This window comes from Etheostoma cragini, chromosome 14, assembly GCF_013103735.1.
Source record: "Etheostoma cragini isolate CJK2018 chromosome 14, CSU_Ecrag_1.0, whole genome shotgun sequence".
NCBI classification, from domain to species: domain Eukaryota; kingdom Metazoa; phylum Chordata; class Actinopteri; order Perciformes; family Percidae; genus Etheostoma; species Etheostoma cragini.
The window spans coordinates 21,472,900-21,490,111 of NC_048420.1; the positions used below are offsets into that span (position 1 = coordinate 21,472,900).

The 17,212-nt window shown below is 40.0% G+C and overlaps 1 long non-coding RNA gene across 1 annotated transcript; it reads right to left on the reverse strand.

Annotated features, from left to right (window-relative positions):
• Positions 1-632: 632 nt before the first annotated feature.
• Positions 633-9,883, reverse strand: LOC117956903. Its single transcript, XR_004659396.1, has 3 exons — positions 9,452-9,883; positions 689-699; positions 633-643 (listed from the first exon to the last, which is right to left on the reverse strand). It is a non-coding gene; the product is annotated as an uncharacterized LOC117956903 (long non-coding RNA).
• Positions 9,884-17,212: the final 7,329 nt, after the last annotated feature.

Sequence of the window (17,212 nt, forward strand, 5' to 3'; positions counted from 1 at the left end):
TTGTATAATACATTATACCGGTTTACAGTTAAATACTGTAGTTTTAAAATGCAGTATGCTTACGATATATTACTGTAAATTTAAGGTGAAAGGTTTTACAGTTTAGGCTACAACACTGGCTGACAATAAGTTCTATCGGTCACCATTAATAATGGTTGTTTCCATTGATCAACATTATTTAATAACTTAGCCTAGTGCTGCCAATAAAAAAAATGCTGAAGTATAGGTTTTACACTGTACATGTAATCAAGTTGAATATTTAATTGATGCTACTTTATACTTCCACAGCACTTTTGAGAGGGAAAAGTGCAGATTACACACACACAAACTAATATATGAGTATATCATATATATGATAAGTATTCAAAACAGTGGCAGACAAAATACATCCATACATGATATCAAAGTTGAGTGTCTCTGTGGCCGGGTCGGGTCAGTTGGTAGAGCGGTCTCCCGCATACTTAGAGGTTTATGCCTCAACGCAGAGGTCCAGGGTTCAAGTCCGACCTGTGAAAATGTCCTGCATGTCTTCCCTCTTTCTCTCTCTCCCTCTCCCCCCCTTTCTCACCCAGCTGTCTTGTCCATTAAAGGCGAAAAAAGCCCAAAAATAATCATTAAAAAAGTTGAGTGTCTCATTAAGCACCTACTTTTCATAGGTAAACATTGCACTTTACTTTACTTCTTTTACAGTTATAGTTACTGTATACTTCACATACATATGATGAGTTACCTTTTTAAATCAGTGGCAGACAATTTAACAACACAAACTTTAATTGAGTAAAAGTCATGCATTCAAATATTTAAGTACAAGTGTTTAAATATACATGAGGTAGCAAAGGAACTACTCATTACGTAGGACGGCCCATTTAGGAATAATTGGTATCTTATTATGGGATTCATGTGTAAACATCACATTAAGGTTGCAGCTGGGCGGATTCCAACTACTTTATATACTGCTGGTAAATGTAAATGGGCTGCATTTATATAACACCATGACCGACTACTCAAAGTGCTTTTACATACAGTAGTACAGGAACCAAACACACACAGTCATACACTGTGGCCGAGGCTGCTATACAAAGGGCCACCTGCTCATCTGATAAAGATTTATGCACATTTACACTCTAATGGTGCAGCATCGGGCGCAACTCGGGGGTGTCTTGCCCTTTGACATGGGACTGCCAGGGATCGAACCACCAACCTTCCCATAGGCGGCCGCTCCATTACCTATTAAATTCTGTAAATAATATCACATCATTGTTGGTTGACTTTGTATTAATACCTGGAATCTGCAAAGTAACTCAAGCTGTCAGATAAATGTAGTGGAGTAGAATAAGCTAGCTGGAATGAAACCAGTAAACTACCTTCAAAAGGGCAGTACTTGAGTAAATGTACATAGTTACTCTCCACCACGGATATACAGTATATACATATATATAAAATGTTACATATTTAACTACCAAACAAGATATGACTACTAAGCTACAACATTCAAATGCTGCTCAGATGTTAATGCCAAATAAATTAAATGCCGTTAAATATTATGATGCATAACTAATAATAAAGAACACCTTTTCTTAGGGCCACACCACACATCACATGTCTCAGTGGGGTTTAAAGCAAACATAAAGATAATGATTAAATATTATGATGCATACTAATTACAGGGGAAACACTCAGAGATCATTTACTCTGAACACAGGACTTTACTTGAAATGAATAAAGTATGCCAGTCTGCTTGATTAAATATCAGAATATTTATTGCACCACCAACTACCAATAGCAACGCATAGCCATTAATCTCTCAGTCAAAACTACAGCTAGGTCATTTAAATTTTCTGGAACGGTTGCAATCAAAGCCAAAAGCAAAGTAATATATTTAAAATTGCTAACTTCCTTTGACCAGCAGTCAAATAATTCTTTACATGAAAAACATTCAGAGAAATGCTGTGACAGCCAATGTTAACTGAAACTTGTAATAATTTCTTCAAAGATTAAGTGAACATGTCAGAAGGCTTAATGTAAATCCTACAGCCAAAGCTGTTTTTAAGTTTCAGTGTGTCTCTGTGTACAGAGGCCAAACCACATATCCCATATGCAGTGTCTCAGTGGGCTTTACAGGCACTTAGCATCAATGGCTCCCCAGCCTAAGCTCTCTAAGAAAAGATATTTAGCTCATTAGGGGGTGAAAATGGAAGAAACCTTGGGAGAGGCAATTCAAAGAGATATACTCCTTCTGTGGTTTGAAAAGACAATTAATCTCCTGAAAAGTAGGCTAACTGACTAAAAATGAACAGTTGGAAATTCAAAATGCAAGTTTCGCAGATATTGCAACAATTATTCTCTATTTATTGTGAATGTAGGAAACGTATGAAGTGTAACCTTGAGGAGGATATCATAAAATAATACGAGAAAACTAGGAATCCCTGCAGAAACATAAGGACATAGAGACCACAAACAAAGTAACCATCAACAGAAATGAAAACAGTGATGTAAACGGAAGCCAAACCCAATGTAACACATTTTCTAATACTGATTTCTATTGATGAAAACAATACAGTTTGTCATTGTTTAGTTGGTTATGAAATGTATAGTGGTTAATGGTGCCCTGGAAATCCAGAGTTCTTGTGAGAGCACAATTTGAATTTGCTCAGCGAGTTACTCTGGCATCGAGTGATGCCGCTCATTAACTATACCCTTGTAGCCGAGCTGCACCAATCACATCGGTGTATCTGATGTAGGGGGGGCCAGAGGCGAGCTGAACAGATGGCGACAGTGTAATCTACCAGCTAGCTGCGCGGGTAGCTAAACGTATGGGGCTCTGGATACGTCACCCTGTGTGTTGTTGTGATTGGCCGTAGTGTTATCCAATTACGTGCAGTGAGCTTTGCAAATGCACGCCTGGTGCCGTCCCTCAAGATGGGCAACTTTCACTACTTGATGTCAGACCCTTAATCTTTAGCATTTGGGTCTGGATTTCCAAGCTAGATTAATGGTACGTTTTGTAAAACATATTCAAAATCAGTAATGTAGAGCAACAGTCACCTCCTACTATATCGGAAGCTGTATAAACAACTCAAATCTGTGTATTTATTAAGATGTTTCAATACATTTTGATCCATATCGTGATTTACCTGTGTGATAATGTATTTGATCTATTACACCAAAACACAAAAGTACTTCTTGCACAAGAAATTGCACACATAAATTCAGCTTTGCAGCACACAGAAAAACGCCTTCAGGGACCGGTGGGTTTAAGTCTCCCCAGATAGATGCTGTCATTTACTTTGTCGTCCCCTCCACAGAAACAGGGAAGCTGTTTTTAAAGACAGAAATGTTTCAAATATGGATAAGTTGGAGGGAAATAAACAGACTGCTACACAGAGGACGGTCCCCCGTCTGTTTAGGACGATAAGAGAGCATCTTTGAAGTCCACTGCAGCCGAGTTTAAGTTTCTGGTAGAATAGTCCTTTGTTCACAGACCTTTTAAATTGAGCATTTTAAAGGCTCAATTAACTTTGTGTCAGATTCCTAACAGGGAAACTGTAAAATGGTGAATGCCATCTATAGGAGAAACAATTTCATCCTCATCACTGCCACAGTATTGTCTCAATAATCCTGGTATTGTTTTACCACCATGATCCAATATGTTTTTCAAAACATAATTCGTAGTAAATAATAGATCGTTTGCATGCACATTGAGCTACTACTATACTGTAAACCGATACATTGGTTGCTCTTGTATTTTCTGACAAAGTAGCTGCTGATGGAGTGTTTACTGTATAGTATTAAAGCGCAATTGCTGTTACCATGGCTCCTACAAGTGTTGTCAAATCAATTGGGAATAATATCTTAAGGATTACAACTTCAAACAACTAGGCTGGTCAGAGAAACCAAGTTACACAGCTAATCTGAAAATGTGTGCACATGCAGTGGTTTGCTATCACATGATAAACTTACAGGTGCTGCTAATAGGTATGGTTACTTCCCGGCACTGGCATGTTTGAAGAAGAAAACATGGAGGACCACAGGTATTCAAAATCCAAATTTCAGGAACAGGTGTCGTCGTCTATGCCCAGAGAAAGAAAAAGAGAAAAGAAACCGTCTTTTTGAAGCGTGAAGGCTACCGTAGCTGTAATAGAACTTAGAACTGCGTGGCAGGAGAGATTTGATGGCGACATATGATCGCAACACTAGATGGGAGTAATTTCTACACATTGGACCTTTAAAGGTTTCTCTGAATCCAGACCCTGACTAACAGGTTTCTGATGTTTACTCCATTAGGCTGACTGTGTTACTCCCATGAAGGTAAACACACGACATGTGTCTTTCCAGAACCAAGGACAGTCACACATATCCCAAAACCTAGGCAACTAAATGGAAAACAATCTGTTCCATTAGTAATGTGCTATTTTTGGGACGTAGATGAGCCAACCCTTTGTTGGGGACCAGTGTGTCAAGAAAACTTTGTGGACAAAACAGCGCCGGAGTTGAAACCAGTTCTACTGAGCTACAGCCTCCTTTAACAGCATCACCAAACATAAGATAAAAGACATTTCTTTCAGACTTTGATCAACTCTAAAACATCACACTCTGCCAGTGGTGGAAATGTAGTTACAATCTTGCATCAGTCATAAAATAAATCATGCTCAAACGGATATATGTATGATATCAACATGATAAAAAGATCCTGTATTGCATCTTACAGTGACTGTGATGCAACACTGCTCCCCCTCCAACACCAGCAGGACCAACAAACCCTCTTATTCCAAACCCAGCAATCACTGTCACAGCCAAAACATCTCTTTATCTCCCAGTCAGAGTAATAAAAGCCTACTCCAGTAGTAAAAGTTACAGCGTAATGCTCTCCCCGCTAGAGTACCATGATGTGTTCTTAGAGCCAAACCAAACAACCACTTATTTTATGCTGGACAAGGGATGTAAGCAGCCTCCCTCCTCCCTTCTCCTTTACTATTCATTTTACTGAGTAATATCACATAGCTGCACTCTGGAAAGCTTGCCTGCCTGCCTCTGAAACCTTCCCCATGATGCTTTCACCATTTTTGGTGGGTGGCGGACCTGGCCGCCCACCTCTCCATTATCACCTCATTAGCGGGCTGTAAACTGGCCCACCCTCCATTTTGGCTCCAGCCTCAATCAGCCCATTAATCACACAGAGCAGGGAAACCTTCTGTCCTCTGAAGGCTCAGGATGTATCGATGGCTCCTGCTCTGTGTGTGTGTGTGTGTGTGTGTGTGTGAGTGTATATGAGAGAGAGAGAGAGAGAGAGTGAGAGAGAGAGAGAGAGAGAGAGAATAGGCATGCTGCTGCATTCAAATGATCCAGCTACATCCTGCCATCTGTTGACTGTTAGAAGTAACTGCCTCTACATTGACACACACAAGTTCATGATACTTTCTGTCTGTCAGTTCTTCATCTGTATCCAAAATATAATTACATACCGTAATTAAAGGTTTATCTCAGTAAAAGAACAGATGGAACAAAGTATGCAATCATGACCACAAGTCCTCATAATTAAACAACAAAGTGGGGTGTCACTGCTTTTCCAAAATCAAATAAGGGTTTTCTCATCCGCTACCCATATGGTGGAGGTGTTACTCATTCCAAGGCAACTTAAAGTACCTTGCAGATCTTCATGCTATTTCAAAACAACTTCTAATGTTGGTGGGAGAAAAGATGCAACACCTTTCAAACACCTTTCATAGCAGTATACCAATGTCACACTACTCCTTTGATACTGAACATCCTAAAGAGGTTGCTTGACAGGAAATCATAAACGTGTGTTATTTTAAGGTTTTGGAAGTTGGAACAAACAACTATTCCTGCTGTTGTTGTTACCTTTGATCCAGACTGAAACGTTGACAACTATTGAATGCATTGCCATGACATTGTGGACGTGCATGCTCCCCTCGGGATGAATTTGATTTATTAACGTTCATCTAGCGCCATCATCAGGCCAACATTTCAGTTTATCCAGTGCTTTGGTTTATGACCAACAACTTGCAGAATTAATGACTTCCCATCAGCCTCAGCTATGTTGTCCAACATAGGCTGTAAAACGCAGTTCTGTATTTTGTAGTATGCGGTTTGAAACTGGTAACTCGTGTATGCGAGGCTAGACTTAGCCGGTTTTGGAAAGCGGACGTTAACATTGACGCCGTTTTTGACAGCGTCAATGTTGTTAACGGGTTGTTGACGTGTTGTTCAGACAGTTCCAGCGCTTTGCATTGTGGGACACAGTAAATGAGGTAGACTGGTTCGATGCATACTGGAGATTTTTACTGAATCAGTACGACATCCGGGTCATTTTGGCATACTGCGGATTTTGCTTTTTTTCAATATTACATTTGGCCAAATCAGTATGTACTACTAGTTAGGTATGTAGTTTCTAATAAAGTCAATGTAAACATTATGCCTGCTAAACAGCATGTTAGCGTTGGCATTGTGTTAGCATAGGGACGTTAGCATTTAGCTCAAAGCATCACTGTGCAGAGCTGCTAGCATGTTTGAACTCTTGTTCCGGTAAGGGTAGTCTCAATCACACCTGCAGTTGGATTTCTTTGGTCCCGTTTCAGTTGATTTGTAAGTGAACTAATGCATGGAAACAGAAATCATGTGGATTTGAAACAATTTGTTTACCGGACAGGTCTGACATTACATAAGAGCTAAATGTTTCTATAACTGAGGTGGCATCAGGATATATCTGATTCCTGCCCTGTGACTTTAGCTAAGCTCAACAAAATGCCAACAGAAATCATCCGATCATCATTCAGGGCCTGGCCCGTCTAGTTATGCACCAGCTGGCGCAGCATGACAAACTGCTTGTTATTGGATATCAATATCTGTCTCTCATACCCATAAACTCTTGCATCTTTAATGTTTCTTGTGGCCATCCGGCATTATGTGCTCATAATGCCTACTGTAACAACATCATAGGCTTAGAATCATATTTATTTGTTATTTAATTACCAAATTAAGATTGCTTGAGTTGTTGAGTATCACCAATAGGTCAGGCTTTTATGGAACGTAGAAAAGGCTGGCTCATTTTTTCAGTGGCTGACAGAGGACGGATACAGCAAATCCCTGACATTATTATAAAATGTTGTCCTCAACCTTTAAAAAAAACAAAATAAAAACACACTTATTATAACGCATATTTTTAAAACCATCACACGGCTCACAGATAATCTCTTTTGGCAATGAAATGCAAGAAGGCCTCATAAATGCAATTTGGGGGGAATTTGTGTGACATAAATAATGAGTAAGCTGTGGCTCCAGGCCTGTTTAGCCCTGTAGAGGAAACAGAGTAAATTAATTTCTGCTGCTATAATGATGTTGTAAACAAAAAACACTTTGTATCTCTTCCTACACCGAGTCCTCTATATGTAGAGGAATTCATTTTGGTGATGGTGATGCAGAGATTCACCCTGGACTGGTTACTTATCTATATATTACTACTGACTGAAAACTATTTAAAACAAACATCAACACAACATCACCGACAGACTGCACAACATCTATCCGTCTACTAGAAAAGCAGGCAGAGGAAAATAGGATTTTTCAATAATTACGCCAATAATAAGTATCTTGCCACTGTGTGCTTCCTCGCTCCCAGGGGCCGCAGTAGTTTTAAACCAGTGGGTCGGGACCCTCCCAAGGTCGCAAAATGATTGACACCATAGAAAATAACAAAAAGCATACTTCTGCAATTCAAAATGATGTTTCTATTTCTTTCTTCTGTGATATTTTTACCTCTTCCGGCCTATGAAACGTGATTTAATGACACAATCATTGAAGGGATTTTCACTCTTTGGTTGAACTGCCCACAACTCATATGAGAAGGTCAACAGTACTATTTTTTTAAGAGCTTAGGAGCTCAAATAGTTGAAACTACTGGATTAATAGAGAACATTCTACATTAGAGAAGTGGGTTTCTGACTGGAGATTTTACTATAAGTAGAGAATTCAATTCATCTCCATAATAAATTCCAAAAAGTCTCGCGCAAAGTGGCGAACTTCTCAATCATATTGTACTGCTGCTGCACCAAAGGTGGGAGTAGCTTTAAGTGTGCGTCTTTTAAGAAGACAACTTTTCTGTGAGCTGTCCACTGGCTGTAGAGGTTTGGTTTACTGAGTCACGTCCTTCCTGTCACACATAAATCGGTTCATCTGTCTCTCTCTATTCATGCTTTTGCCTTGTATACAGATTGGACTGGGCCGTCCCTCTGGCCTTGGCTCTTCAATCACTTCTCCTTCCACCATCCATCCCTCCAACTCTCCATCTATCCCTTGGTTTGATCTCTGCCTCCATCCCTCTTGCCTCTCCGTCACTCCCTCCGTTACCGCACCGAGCAATATAAATCAACTTGCACCTCAGCGACAGCCGGCTAGGACGAACACCTACCGAGTTATTTACTTCAGTGTGCCTCTGATCCACAGTTGGATCAAAACAAACCATCATTACCACTAACACACTCATCTCTACATATTCACACACATCTCTGCACAGAACACACACAATCTGTTTAGCTGCATTAGAAGAGCTGGAAGCCGATCTGTGAAAGCTCTCTACCTTATTATTTTCTCAACAACAAGCCCATGAATTTTATATGCAGCACTCCCATTGCTCTCGTATCCTCGCCTCATTCTTGAAGCTATAAGCTAAAAAGGACCACACACGTGCACACGTGCACACACGTACACACACGTACACACACATATACACACATACACACACACACACACACAAACACACGTTTTTATAGTGGAAGAGAAGGTGATGGGGGGAGAAGTATGGATGGATAAGAGCATGGTCCTTTAAAATGAAAGCAGTAAGGGCCGCTTGGTAGATAATCTTTCATTTTCTAAACACAGTGGAACAGAGGGTGAGAGGTGCCTGTCAATCATTATAAGGAGTCCCCACTGAGGTAACCAAGGTTATAAGTTTATTAAGGGAGGGACAGTTCCATGAGTAGGGTCAACAGACACCAATACAATAGGACTTATTTCTCAGAGGAATAATTTAAGTCTGTTAGGCGTAAAGAAAGAGAAAAGGGCATCATACGATGCATAAGGTTGGAGTGACATTATAACAAAGCAGGTCTATATGGCAGATAATCAAAGGGGAGCTGGTGATGCCCACAACATGGGTCTCTGAACTTGCCATCTGGTGTGACATGAAGTAACATAAAAACAACTTAAAAAAAGGCATAAAAAGGAGTTCCATTAGAGGACAAAAAACTATTTCAAATGGGCAATATGGCATTACAGGGCTGTAGAAAGAAACGCATTTGACCAGACACTAAATATTCTCTAACAATCAGTTAACTGACAATCATACAGTAACTAACAATCATATTGGCTGCCAATTCATTTTGCCCAAATGTTCAGCACACTACTAGGTGTTGTTGAACTTCCAGCTTATGAACACATTCCATTTATAATCGGAAGTCGGACTTTCCGAGGTCAAAGTCGGAAAACACGCCCTCCTGACCTCGGATTTCCGAGCTAGGAACTCTGACAACCTCTGAGTACAACAAGCTCTAAATCCAACAAGGATGCCCAATGCATGAACAGTTGTGAAAGCTGTGGTAACATACAGTTATGAGCACTTGTCTCGTTTGTGTCTCACTAAATCAGTTGAACCCACAGTCCTGTCCACCTTCTATCTGTGGACATATTACGGTGTTGGTATGCACGTACAAAAACAGCATAATCCCTTGTCATCAACTGGTATTGCTAAGAAGAGCTGACCTGGCTAGAGCTAAGCCCACAATGAAAAATCAGTCTTGTAAATGGAACGCATTGAACTCTGGTGCGACGTCATTCACAGCTTCGGCTTCAGAGTCCCGAGCTAAATGGAAAGCACCATCATGCTATGTGGGCTGGGACAATAGAACCCAGGTGTCAGGTTAGTGTCCAACAAAACCTCCCGGCCTTTCCAGATAGAATGCTTCTACTTCTTGCCTCCATGCAGGCTTTATGATAACACAGTGCTGCTCACCCTGCCAAGGCCGTTGAGAAAGTAAACACACAACACATTTACTCTGTGCTGAGGTATTTGGGGGCCAGCAATATCTTTGTTTACTTTGAAGGTTCAGCTAAACCGAACGCCTCCAGCATGAGTTTAAGTACAGCTTCAGGAAGAAAAGGAACTTCAGAAGTTGGGATGTCACCTCACTGTACTGTGTCATCCTCAAGTCTCCTCAATTGAGAATTCATGAAACGCTCCTGTGTAAGTCGTTAAAGTCTCCCGAACTTTGTGCTGCTCATACGTTTTTTTTTACATCAGCGATACAATTTGTGGGAAAATGATGAATCCTTTATTTTTTAATTGGTCTTAAATTTGTCATTTTCAAATATGAGTCTAAAAAAATACGTAAATCAGTATTAGTACAATATCCACCAAGTGTTTGTTTATTTGTAACTATGGAGATTTCTCAGAAACAACAGTCTAAAGGCACCCAAAATTTAAATTTGTACTTAATGATGTAGCTTGTATGTAGATATGTGGATTACCAAAGCCATTAGGCTTTATCCTGTGGGTACCATTAATGTTTGTATCCTGTAAATCAATCCAGTTGTTGAGATTTTTCAATCTTGCCCCAAGAGATGACCCAACCAACAGAAACATTGGCATTGCTTTAGCCACGCCACTAGTGTGGCTAATATACTGAAGACATGAGATTGGTGTCCTCCATGGTAGTTGGGCATAGTACATAGCTGCCCCACGCCCACCATGCACATCCCTAAAACGAGCCCGAAACATAGTGGGAGTTTGGCCCTATAGTTCTATCTCAGCAGTTTTTTTGCAACTACAAAAAAAAAAAACATATCAATCACAGCTTTTCAAACAGCTTGTAGAGCATGTTCCCAGTGCTCTGTTGCTATGTTGTTGCTATAGCATGCAGGCTTCTGACTTCCGCTGGAGAAATGTGGAGCAACATTAATGAACATTAATGACATGTCTGTGTTTCCTGGAGCTGTATAAAAGGTGAAGGTGCCAACGCCAGTAGTTGGCAGCAGGCTGACATGGAGCTATGGAGGCTTACACCTGTGTGTTTCAATGATCCTTCAAACTGCTGGGGTTGTTTTAAGTCACACATGTGGGCGGACAATGTAGTCCTGCACTTTCACTTTGAGGAAATTCCTATATGATCACTGTTGAGTCGTCTTAGATTGCCAGGTCAGCGTGGCAGACGGTATGTTACAAATCCACAGCCCTGAGTAAGAGCAATGTGCTGGGCCAAGTTTTTGTGGTCGTTTTTTGTAGCATTTGTTTTTGCAGGGAGTTGATGTCTTTCATGTTGCCTGGCTTCATGCTGCCTTCAAGTCATCCTGGTAAGCTCCTAGCCGAGACTTCTGAAGTGGTAAATACAACGTGTCATGCATAAAGTGCATTTAGTCGGTAGGACAGCCTGCAGAGCAACATTAGTAAACTGTATGCTTGGAGTCTCTTATCAACAGCAAGAGGGGGACATCTAAGCCCTGAAATGTGACAAGTGATGAGATAAGTAAAATTTAAACATATCAATACAGAGGCTGTGTATGTGTTTTTTTTAATGGTCTTACAAAGTGGCATCCTCCAGGGCTTAAAACTAAAGCCAATGCAAAAATACCAAAAAACTGCAGTTCATCGAGTGGCTGCTTTTGAGGCCGGCTCCCAAAGGGAATCAATCCCCATAGACCTCCATTAAAATAACCAACTTTACAACAACATTTAACATATTTACAGCCTGGTACAAAAAAAAATTAAAAATAAAATGGCGAAGCCAATTTCCTCCTTCATGACAACTTGGAGGTAACTTCAGTTTTTTTGATTTGAATTTGATTCTCATTTCATTTTACGAGTTGACTGCATCACCAATGCTTCTACTTTCTTCAGTGAGTTTGAAACATAGACTGTATATAATAGGTTTTAAAGTGCTCCAGAGCGCTCTTTACAGGCTTGTGGTGATGCGTAATGTGCTATAGGTGCCAAAAAAATGTGTGGTGATGCCAATTTGTCATGGTTCCTGTGTCATGTTCATGTGTGCAATAAAAGTTACACTTCATGAGAAAGTAATCATGGCAGAGAATCATAACATCCATTCCAAGCTAAAAAATCATGATTCATATTTTTCCCCCCGAATGGTGCAGGCCTACTTCTTTGTGGTTTAAATTACATTCAAGGTTAAAGTTCTGCATAACTACGGGCCTCTTTCCACTTTGAGTAACAGGAGGGCTGTGGGTCTTAGCCAATAAAAACGAATAGGAAAATTATGCTTTTGCTTGTGTTGTTCTTGACAGCATCAACAAATGACATATGTAATTTTATCTGTGATTTAAATCACATTTTTTCATTTTAAAATGTCTTCTACCAAACAGTGGCAAAAACCATTAAAGATTAATAAAAATGTGAAATCAGTGTGTGATCCAGTCTGTATAAAATTGTATTTGCAAATAATTCTTCTGGTTTCTTTTTAAACCGATTTGAGCGATAGCTGAATTTCCTTCAAAGCATCATGGGTGCCAGAAAAGCTGCTATTTTGGCACCCAAGGGACACAATAATGGACTTTCAAATACCTTCCTGCAGTGGCCACATCCTTCTGTTTCGGTTAATGAATACATTGACCAATCAACCATGTCTATCAGTACAGACTCAGAGTGAGGAGAGAGAGAGGTTTTGTCCCGTTTATGATTAAGAGGAGAAAGAGAAGATCTGAATGTGGCGAGGAAACGAAAATGTGAAAACTCAATTATCTTAAAAGGAGAGTGGGCTCAGCTCAGAGGTAAGGAGAAACCTGTCAGAGTGTTTTTGAAGGAGTCTCAGTGGGTGAGGCAACTCAGTTTTAAAAAACTTTTTCCACACACAAAAAAAAAAAAAAAATCATCAGAAATGGGCAAGTGCTGACTTTCCCTGCAAGGCTTTTCTGTTTATTAAAAGTTGCAACCCTGCAGCAGTGGGTTGAGCACAAACTTTCAGTCACTCAGTGAACAACACTGTGCAAGGAAACTCGACTCCAGAGAGAGAAGATATTGCAGGGGTCTTAAACACACAGGAACATGTACAGTGTGTGTGTTCATTAAGGTTGCAATAACTGGGTTTAATGGCTACGTATCTCTGAAATGACCTTAAGAGATACTTTGTCAAGCAAGATGTCCCTGTCACTCACAAAATATCTCCTTCCTCTGAGTGAAGCCACGTTAGATTGAACAGGATGAAGACTCTTTCTGCCGTCAGTCAAACTCAACTGAGGGTAAAGTTGAGGGCCAGATCATCGCGGCCCAGTGGGATGTGGGTTAAAATGAAACTCGTTCTAAAATGATGTTTTACCTCGGCTTCGGGGTAGGGTCAAGCTGCTTAGATTAGGGTGAATGTGTGCAGCTTGTGTGTGTGTGTGTGTGTGTGTGTGTGTGTGTGTGTGTGTGTGTGTGTGTGTGTCTGAAGGAGGGGGGAATGAGTAAGCAAGGCACCAAAATAAGTGATTGCCTACCTCCAGGCTCTGTTGTAAAATGTCACTCGCAAGAGAAATGGGTCTCTGCTGGGTGACCTGTAAACTCTGACATCATATGCTGTTGGAGGTGGTTGGGCAAAGTTTATTTCTCTCTGAAAATAAGAGATATTGTACTCCTGTCCTCAGTTATTCCTCCTGCACACCCTCCTGTGCATTGTGTCCTGCTCTGGCCTCAAAAACTAAAAAACAAGCTGTTACTTCTGCCTCTATATCCCACACATTCAACCTGAACTTTACTTTTTCTTTTACAGTTTAAACATGTAGTCATTAAATTAACTGATGTCTTAAGAGCCTCATAATAAGTGAAGCGTAAGACATAAGAGCAGAAGACGTCTTCATTCCTGAAGCACTAGCATTCTGACAAATTGAAAGAATACTTACAGCTATAGTACGTGGGTAAATATATATATATAGTCTCCCCCCCATGAGGAATTTTAAGAAATGACAATAACACAGTTGACACGTCCACATGATACAACCCTTGATTGCGCACACGCCCCCAACCCTCCTTTTTTGCTAGTAGCCAAGGAGGACATGGAGGACATTCTTCAGAAGAGGTAATTATCTTCACTCGAGCTTCCGCGTGGGAAAGTCACCGGACGACACAATCTTCTGAACATAGCCATACTGAGAAAGAGAGAGTTGTGGGGAACTGTAAGAAAGTAAAGGCCATTGAAAATGAATCATGTACAAGTTATAAAATGTAAGAATGAGAGAAATCTCTGGCGAGATGTGGCTACTGGAACACTTTGAAATTTAAAATGAAAAGTATTACTCCTTCGTTTTTTATGTTGAATGTCAAAAAGCACAAGTGTCCCTCACGAGTCTAACAGCCTGAAAAAAAAAAACATTTTGTCCCCACATTTCGACACAGTGGCTAAGTCTCCCCCTGCGGTTTGAGGGATGACCCAACCACATCTCAAGCAGGGCTAACATGTATCTGGAGCACGTTTGAAATCTGCGAAGCTGTGCCAACGTCTACCTGAGTGTGCACATTGTTTTTTTTCTGTTCATTTAAATAGGACAAGAAACGTGTGTTGTGCGAGTTCTTGGAAGTTCGAAAGGTAAGAGCTTCACAGTGGCCAAATGTATCTCACACTGAACAAACTAAAAAATCTAAGTATCTGAAGGAAAACATAGCAAGAGTGAGATCATTCTTTCCTAAGCCCTACCCTGGGCTTTTAAAAGGCAGATATAGACCCCCTGTTATTAAAATTATGTCCTTTGATTATTTCATAATCAGGCCAAAGTAATTAGAATAATATCTGACTGTGAAGTGGCAAAAAGGAAAAACAGCCTTGGAAATACAGAATTAGCCACTCTGAATCACAAAACCTCACTCTCACATGCACAGTTTTTGACTAACCATCCCATAACATAATGTTAATGTCAATTTATCTACAGTATATAGCACATATAAAAACAACTGGGTTGACCAAAGTGCTTTACAAGTTAAAAACAACAGTGAAACAGTGAATACAGAATACATCACAAAAGAACAAATAGACCAACATCGGTAAGAATATCTTTCCTTAGCAGGAAGGAAAGGCCAGAGAAAAGAGGAGTGGTTTTAACCCTTGTGTTGTCTTCCCGTTAACCCTGAACTTGCCCTTCCAGGTCACAAAAGGTACAAACCTCATTTGTATCAAATTATACATACGTTTTTAGTTAAAAAAGGCAGAAATTATGAATTCTTATGAATTATTTTGACTAATAGTTAAGCTCAGGGCATGCTGACTAAATCACAGATGGGTATATGTCAAAGTTTAGTCCGGATACGGTTTTAAAACCACAAAAAAAAAAGAAATAATAAAAATACTATAAGATTAAATAAAACATCCAAAAAATTCAATGAAAGTAATTAGTAATTTTACTTGAAGAAAGTTGTATAGAATCATCCATGTTATTTGTGGGCAATTTGGTTGCATGAAATCCATGTATCTGATTTAAAACACTTTGTAACGGGTCAATATGACCCGAGGACAACATGAGGGTTAACAGGGATTTGAAGTGTCCGATAGTAGGGGCGGTTTTAATATGAAATTATTCCACAAGTTAGGGGCTGCAGCAAAGACTCGGTCACCTCTGGTTATGAGCCTGGTTACTGGCAGGTTGGCCGATCTTAACACTCTTGCTGGAGTATGAACAAGAAAGAACGTGGTCAAGTAACGTGGTGCCAAACCTCGGATAGATTTAAAAGTTAAAAGTGAGATTTTAAACTCAATCCTGTAGTGAACAGGTAGCCATTACAGGGAGCACAACACAGGTGTAGTATGATCCCTGTTCGTTTTTTCCTGTCTGGAGGCAGGCGGCAGCATTTTGGACTAGCTGCTGGCATTGAATAGAAGACTGGTCTATATCTACATATAAAGAATTACAATAGTCAAGTGGCGTGCTTATGAAGCCATTGATAAGCCTCTCCAAGTCAATAGGACGCTGATAGGCCTTTACCTTTGTCTGTATTCCTCAGCTGAAAGAAGCTAGACCCGACAACGGAGGAATTCTGCTTCTCAAATTTGAAAGTGTTGTCAAAATAGACACCAAGACTCTTTACAGTGGAACAAACGTTAGGAACTAGTGGGCTAAGGGCGTCGACGTCAACCACATAGTGATGTCCAAACACTATAACCTCAGTTTTGTCTCTGTTGAGGAAGTTTAGGCTCATCCATCTTTTAATGGCATTTAGACAATCAAGCAGTGGCAGCAATGAGCCCTTAGTTTCAGACTTAAAAGGCATCTCAATTTGCACATCATCTGCCAAACAGTGGAAAGAGACCACATGTTTTTCAACTATGGATGCCAAGGGCAGCATCTAAAATGAGAATAACATAGGGGCTTATGTAGTGCCCTCTGTGAGTAATCAGTGAAGAAACAGATTTTAGCCGGATGACACAATCTTCTAAACATAGCTCCACACAATTCTCACGGTATTTTCCAGTATGGCTGATAGTCTTTCTAGCAACTCATTTGGCAACGTCTTGAATGTAATGGACGTTCAAGTTACACATTAAAGCTTTAACATGTCTTTGGAATGATAGAGCGAGATATAGAAATATTCGAGTAAAGAAGTGAGTGTGTTGATGTTTTAAGTCCAAGTAATAATGTAAGAGTAGAGATGTGGCTCTAAAAATTAAAAATAAAACAAGTATACAGCCTCAAGAAAACAATTCTACCACAGTCATCTGCTCTTCAGGTCAGAAAAAAGTTTCTAACAGTATAAGAACGTAATCGTCATGCTTTCCCGAGCACAAAGCTGCATCTTAATTGGATCTTGTCAGTATCAAACGTACTCTGTTGGCAACGTCTCGCCAACATTGTGGTGAAAATTCCATTCATGAAATTAGGCATCTAAGATCTCCTACTCCGGAGTTTAATAACTTCCATAAGATAAATGTTCAAATGTCTAAAAAGTCAAGGACTCCAATTGGATTTCACTTTTACAGCAGGTTAAACATTTAGATAATGAATTCACGGTTTAAAAGTTTTAAGCTACACAAAATCTAACTTTGGCATTGCAATGAAACAAACTGGGCAGGTGATGGGTAAGGACATACTATATACAACATGTACGAAAGTAAAGGCCATTGGAAAAGAAAATAAACCAAGTGCAAGTTGGAGAAAATAAGACAGAGAAATCTCTGGGGAGATGTAGCTACTGCGACACATCGAAATTAAAATGAATGTGTTAAATGTC